Source organism: Panthera uncia, chromosome D2 (assembly GCF_023721935.1).
Source record: "Panthera uncia isolate 11264 chromosome D2, Puncia_PCG_1.0, whole genome shotgun sequence".
In the NCBI taxonomy this organism is placed as follows: Eukaryota; Metazoa; Chordata; class Mammalia; order Carnivora; family Felidae; genus Panthera; species Panthera uncia.
Window position 1 is genome coordinate 8,563,589 of NC_064818.1, and position 7,081 is coordinate 8,570,669.

The 7,081-nt window shown below is 38.6% G+C and overlaps 1 pseudogene; it reads right to left on the reverse strand.

Moving 5' to 3' along the window:
- Positions 1 to 1,109: 1,109 nt before the first annotated feature.
- On the reverse strand, positions 1,110 to 1,711 carry LOC125933224 (PRELI domain containing protein 3B-like; annotated as a pseudogene).
- Positions 1,712 to 7,081: the final 5,370 nt, after the last annotated feature.

A 7,081-nucleotide genomic window follows, 5' to 3' on the forward strand; every position in this document is an offset into this window, starting at 1 on the left:
CTGTGAATATCCTTGACATTCTCTGATAAATGCAAATGTATCTCCACTCATGAACATTGCTTCTCAGAGTGAGGATCTTTGGCCAGAAATGGCAGCGTCCCCTCAAAACTTGTTTGACATGCAGATTGTGATCCACCATCCCAAACCTACTGGAAGAGAACTTTTGGAGGCCAGGCCCAGCAATCTGTGTTTTTAACAGGATGCCCGTGTGATGGTGTTAAGTTTAAGAATCATTGCTCCAATGTCCAGTGATTAATATTTTTGAGTTATAGGATATGAAGATTTCTAATTTTTCTAGGTAAATTGTTATTTATTAGAAAACTACTTTTCCTCCTTTCTCTCCAGATGTAAAAATTATTTTTACATTAAAGGGTGAAGAACTTCATTGTTTAATTTCCACGGGTCTGATTATTTAGTTTGTGCAACTTTCATAAATTTATGGCTTTTTAGGTTGTCTTATTCTGCTCAGTTTTGTAAGAATTCCTGTGTATTTTATTTTATTTATTTATTTTTTAAAGTTTAAAGGGCATTGAGGAGGGCACGTGTTGGGATGAGCACTGAGTGTTGTACGGAAACCAATTTGACAATAAATTATATTTAATATATATAAAAAATTTATTTATTTATTTTGAGAGAGACATAAACAGCGTAAGTCGGGGAGGGGCAGAGAGGGAGACATAGAATCTGAAGCAGGTTCCAGGCTCCGAGTTACCAGCACAGAGCCCGACTCAGGACTCAAACCCACAAACCGTGAAATACGACCTTAGCTGAAGTTGGACACTCAAGTGAGTGAGCCACCCAGGTGCCCCACCAGGCAGATTTCTAATGCATTAAAAGCTTAAAATTCTACCTCAGTGGAGATTTAACATGCCAGTGTGATTTTCCAGGTACTTGTCAAAAATTGTTAAATTTCCCCCAAATCCTAGAGTCTTCACAATTAGATGGTAATTTCAAACAATACTACTTTCGGAAATCTCTTTTATTTAGAAATCCTGCACCTCTTTCTTTTGATCAGAAATTACATAGCTTTTCTTCAGCTTATAAAACAAATTCTACTTAAAATAAGTTTTATTTTTAAAATAACAAGTAGATTGCCAGCTTACAGAGACCTGGGGGAGCAGGTTCCATCCTCAGTTCTCTGCAAATGCTGCTATCACTGTCGGTGCCCCGATGTCCCTCTCCCTGAAGCTACCAGTTGTTCCGTCTCCACATTTAATGTATGTGTAAGCCATTCCATTGCTTCTCGGCCACTCTTAGCATTTGCAGATGTTGTACTTACTGTCAGTCCTTCAAGGTAACTGCTGAGACAGACTCCTTTCACAATGATTATGGCTTCTTGAGTCAAAAGAGTTTTTTCTGGGTCCTGAGAATGTGGTTTGTATAGAAGTCTGTCATCCACTGAAACCATATTTGTAAATGAGATACTAGCAGACCTAAGTTCCTTGTTTTGTCTATGGGAACAACTACAGAATGTTTTTGCACATATGTTTTAGTTCTGCCGCACCAATAAGAGATCACAGTGGAAGGCAGTCCTCGCTCTGTTCCGAGAAGTCTTTGGCTGTGAAACTTTCCAAAGGGATCTGTATGTTCTGTCCAGTACATCAACTCCAACCTAGCTTGAGGTCATAGGGTTCAGGTATTTCTGCACTGCGACTGTTGAAACAGTTTCCCATGGGTGATTAGAAATGCGCTCTGAAGTCCGTATCTTCATGGTGCTGTCAGCCTGCATGATGACCCTGGCGTCCTGTAGGAGACAGACATCAGGTCACTTTCTTCCCATACGATTTGTCTGAGAACTCTTTTTGAAAACTTGAGTTTCCCCACTGTTTTGCAGTGTGATGTATGTCATAGTGCATACATCTATGTCTGGGTCCTTTCGCGCTCTATTCATTTCCACTGCTTAGTTTGGCCCTTCTTAGGCCAGTACCACATTTGATAAAAAATATTTCAAGTGAGTGGTGTACATACATCCTTCCACACTTTTTTCGTCTTCAGCAGGATCCTGGCTTCAGTTGGCCCTTTGTGTTCCTGTACAAATACTGTTAGCATTCACAAAATAACCTGCTGGAACTTTATTTGCAGTTGAATTGAATCTATAAGTCAATGTGGGAAAAATTGCTTATTTTCTGATATTGAATATTCTGCCTGTGAACATGATGTATTTTCTACATTTATGTAAGTCTTTAGTAATTTTAAAAGATTCTTTGTGTGTGGAATTCTTGCACACCTATTGTTAGAGTTATTTCTATGTGTTTAGCATTTTTATTAATATATATGCTTTTTTTTTTTTTTATTTTTGAGAGAGAGAGAAAGAGAGGGTGAGAAAGAGAGGGGAGAGGGGCAAAGGGAGAGGGAGAGAGGGAATTTTAAGCAGAGTCCACACTCAGGGCAGAGCCTGACAGTCCTGGATTCCATGACCCTGGGATCATGACCTGAGCCTAAATCAAGAGTTGGATGCTCAACCAAGTGAGCCATTCAGGATCCCCTAATATACCTGTATATATTTTTTTAATTTTTATTTTTTAAATTATTTTTTAATTAATTTATTGTTTTATTTACATCCTAGTTAGCATATAGTGCAACAATGATTTCAGGAGTAGATTGCTTAATGCCCCTTACCCATTTAGCCCATCCCCCCTCCCACAATCCTCCAGCAACCCTCTGTATGTTCTCTATATTTAAGAGTCTCTTTTTTGTCCCCCTCCCTGTTTTTATGTTATTTTTGCTTCCCTTCCTTTGTGTTCATCTGTTTAGTATCTTAAATTCCTCATATGAGTGAAGTCATATGATACTTGTCTTTCTCTGACTGACAGATTTCGCTTAGCATGATACCTCCAGTTCCATCCATGTAGTTGCAAATGGCAGGATTTTATTCTTTTTGATTGCTGAGTAATACTCCAGTGTGTGTGTGTGTGTGTGTGTGTATACACACACACATACACATACATATACAGATACACACACACACACACACACACACATACATACACATACATTCATTTTGCATCTTCTTTATCCATTCATTCATCCATGGACATGTGGACCCTTTACATACTTTGGCTATTGTCAGTAGTGCTGCTATAAACATTGGGGTGGATGTGCCCCTTTGAAACAGCATATCTGTATCCCTTGGGTAAATACCAAGCAGTGCAATTGCTGGGTTTTAGGGTGGTTCTATTTTAAATTTTTTGAGGAACCTCCATACTGTTTTCCAGAGTGGCTGCACCAGTTTGCATTCCCACCAGCATTGCAAAAGAGATCCTCTTTCTCCGCATCCTCGCCAACATCTATTGTTGCCTGAGTTGTTAATGTTAGCCATTCTGACAGGTGTGAGGTGGTATCTCATTGTGGTTTTGATTTGTATTTCCTTGATGATGAGTGATGTTGAGCATTTTCTCATGTGTCTGTTAGCCATCTGGATATCTTATTTGGAAAAGTGTCTACTCATGTCTTTTGCCCATTTCTTCACTGGATTATTTGTTGGGTGTTGAGTTTGATAAGTTCTTTATAGATGTTGGATACTAACCCTTTATCTGATATGTCATTTGCAAATATCTTCTCCCATTCCATTGGTTGCCTTTTAGTTTTGCTGATTGTTTCCTTTGCTGTGTGGAAGCTTTTTATTTTGATGAGGTCCCAATAGTTCAGTTTTGCTTTTGTTTCCCTTGGCTCCAGTGACGTGTTGAGTAAGAAGTTGCTGCGGCTGAGGTCAAAGAGGTTTTTGCCTGCTTCCTTCTCTAGGATTTTGATGGTTTCCTGTCTTGCATTTAGGTCTTTCATCCATTCTGAGTTTTTTTTTGTGTGTATTATACATATATTTTCAATTGTACTTTTTAATTGCTTGTTGCTGACATGTTATTTTTTATATATTGACCTTAAATCAACAATTTTTCTACACTAATTTACTATACCTAATAATTTATCTCAACCTTATTTGCATTTTTTATATATACACATGTGTAATCTGGTATTAGTGACACTGCTGTTTACTTTTTCCAATTCATAAAACCTTTTTTTCTTTATTGCCCTCTTAGGTCCTCCAATATATGATACTCAATAGATGCAATGAGTAGGTTTCCTTGTCTTTATTCTGTTCTCAAAGGGGAAGTTTTCCTCTCAATATGTGATTTTTGCTGCATTTTTTTTTTTGCATTTCTTACCACATCAAGGATGTCCACTTCTATTCCTAGTTACCTAAAGTTTTTATTTTCTTCATGAGTGCCTTTTAAACTTTATTAAATGGTTTTGGACATCTATTGAAATCATATTATTTGTCTCCTTCATTTTCTTAGTTGGTGAATTACATTAATTTTTAAATGTAAAACTACCTGGATATTTCTGAAATAAATCTAACTGGGTCATGCTAATATTTTGTTTCGGGTTTTTGTTTCTATGTCTATGAGAGAGATTGACCACTAAGTTTTTGGCCAGGGAGAGATATGTTCTTCGTAGGTTTTAGTATTTAGCATCAAAGTATGTTGAATTCATAACATGAATTCTTGAGTGTTTCCTCTTGGTTTCTCTACAATATTTTGTTTTATTGCTACTTCTTTCTTAGATATACATCCATATGTGGCACCATCTGTGCATGGAGTTTGTTTCTCCTTCCTTCCGTCCTTCCTTTCTTCCACACCCAATCAGGGGCTCATTTTATACTCTGTTTGTATGATGTTGGCCTTTTCTTTCAGGAGATTCTACATGTAAGTAACACCATATGGTGTTTGTTTTCTCTCTTGACTTACCATAATGCCCTCAAGGTCTGTCCATATTGTCACAAATGGTAGGATTTCCTTTTTCCTTTGTTTTTATGGTTGAATAGTATTCCATTGTGTGTGTTTACACACCACATTTTCTTTATCCCATCCATTCCTCTGTTGATGGACACTTACACTGTGTCATGCCTCAGCTATTGTAACCAATGCTGCAGTGAACAAGGGATTAAGGTGTGTTTTGCAATTTTGATTCCATTTCTTTTGGATTTGTGCCTAAAAGTGGGATTTCTGGATCATCTGGTAGTTCCATTTTCAATTTTTTGAGGGACCGCCATAGTGTTCTCCAAGGTAGCTGCGCCAATTTACATTCCCACCGACAGTGAAGGGTTCCCTTTTTACGCCACATTCTTGCCATTTATTATCTCTTGTCTTTTTGATGGTAGCCATGCTGAGAGGTGTGAAAGTGATATTTCATTGTGGTTTTGGTTTGCATTTCCTTGATGATTCATGATATTGAGCACCTTTGCATATACATATTGGCGTTTGTAGGTCTTGGGAAAAATGTCGGTTCAGGTCCTTTGCTCATTTTAATTGGATTATTTGCTGGTTTGCTTTTTGAGTTGTATGAGTTGTTTGTACATTTTGGATATTAACGTCTTATCAGATACATGATTTGTGAATATCTTTTCCCAATCTGTAGGTTACTTTTCAGTTTATGGACTGTTTGCTGGGCAGGGCTCTTAAGTTGGATGAAGTCTTGTTTGAGCTTTTGTTGCGTTCCTTTTGGCATCTTATCCAAAAAAACATGATCCTAGAGAACAATGTGGAGCTTCTCCCCTATGTTTTCTTCTAGGAATTGTATGGTATCAGTTCTTATGTTTAAGTCTGATTCATTTCAAGTTAATTTGTATGAGTGGTGTAAGATAGGAGTATAGTTTCATTCTTTTGCATGTTGGTATCCCGTTTTCCCACCACCATTTACCGAAGAGACCATCCTTTCCCCATTGTGTGTTTTTGGCGCCCTGTGAAAAATGAGTCAACCATATATGCGTGGGTTTATTGGGGGGTTTCTCTTCTGTTCCATTTGACTGCAACTGTTTTTATCACTGAAATAAGTCTCCCTTTCACTGCAGTTGGTATTCCCTGTAACGTACCTTAATTAGGCCTTCCTTCGCTTCGTTCATTAACCATTTATGAATAGTTAGTACGTGTCCTAATGTGTGCCAGCTGGTGAGGATTCTAAGAATGAGACATCGCTCTTTATAAGGAGAAACTCTTAGAACTGTGTAGGGCATTAAAAGAAACTCACGTGATTTTGACGCTACTGTAAGTCCTACGGTGGGGATCCTGTTTTGTTTTCCTCATGATTTTTCATTTCTGGTTAAAAATGAAAAGACAAGATTTTCAAGGCTAAAATAACATAATTGTTTTTTGTATTGGGTGACGTACCCCATTTGTATTTGTTCTTGTGAGGCTTTAGTCCCTCCATCTGACAATGTATTTATTCCCTATGCTTTTTCTTGGTTGTGTGGGGCACCCCGATTGAGTGGGAGCCGGCAGGCGCCAGTGAAGAATTCACTCAAGACAGAACAGAGGAAATAGAAGTTTACCGGATACCCTGCAAGGGAGCAGCGGGCGGGATGGCAAAGGGGAGACGGTCTGCTACTAGGCGGTGGTGAGGGGCTGTAGTTCTAGAGTAGCTGTAACTTTTCCCCCTTTTTTGGTAATCTCAGGCACTGTGCCTGCCGTGGGCAGCCCATTGGTCAGTGAGGGCCTGTGGCTTAATGAGCCTGTTCACGTCAGCTTGGTGGTCGTGGTCGTGGTTGCTGTGGGTCCTTTTGCCTTGCTCAAGCTTTGACTGCTCAAGCCTGTTGTATACACAAGTGGTCTCTAGAGGTTGTTCGTTTGTATTTTATTGGATTATTTTGTTTTGTTTTTTCAACACTGCATCAGTCAGCTTGTGTCATAACAAAGGATTCCTAAATTTATTTTTTGTTTGTGTCTGTGATCTTAGGGGCTAAGGCGTGGCTCTGTTCCCTGTGCTGTGCATTGTGGGGTCAAGGATGAAGGATGATGTCTCTGAAACTTCTCCCTGAAGTGACACATTTCCCTTGTACCACTTTTCATTGGACAAAGCAAGTCACGTGGCCCAGGTTCATGTCAGGGGCAGGATTTCTAATGTACCCTTATGGGCAGGCTGGGGGGCCAGGACTTAAAGTTTACTCCTACTAGAGTGGTTCAGTATTTAAGTTTTATTCTAATATTAATTATCATTTAAGTTTAAATTGTGGTTATAGTTTGTAATTTTCTCTCAACATATAAAAGGACCTTTATTATTACTGCAATTCGACCTTTACATTTACCTCAGT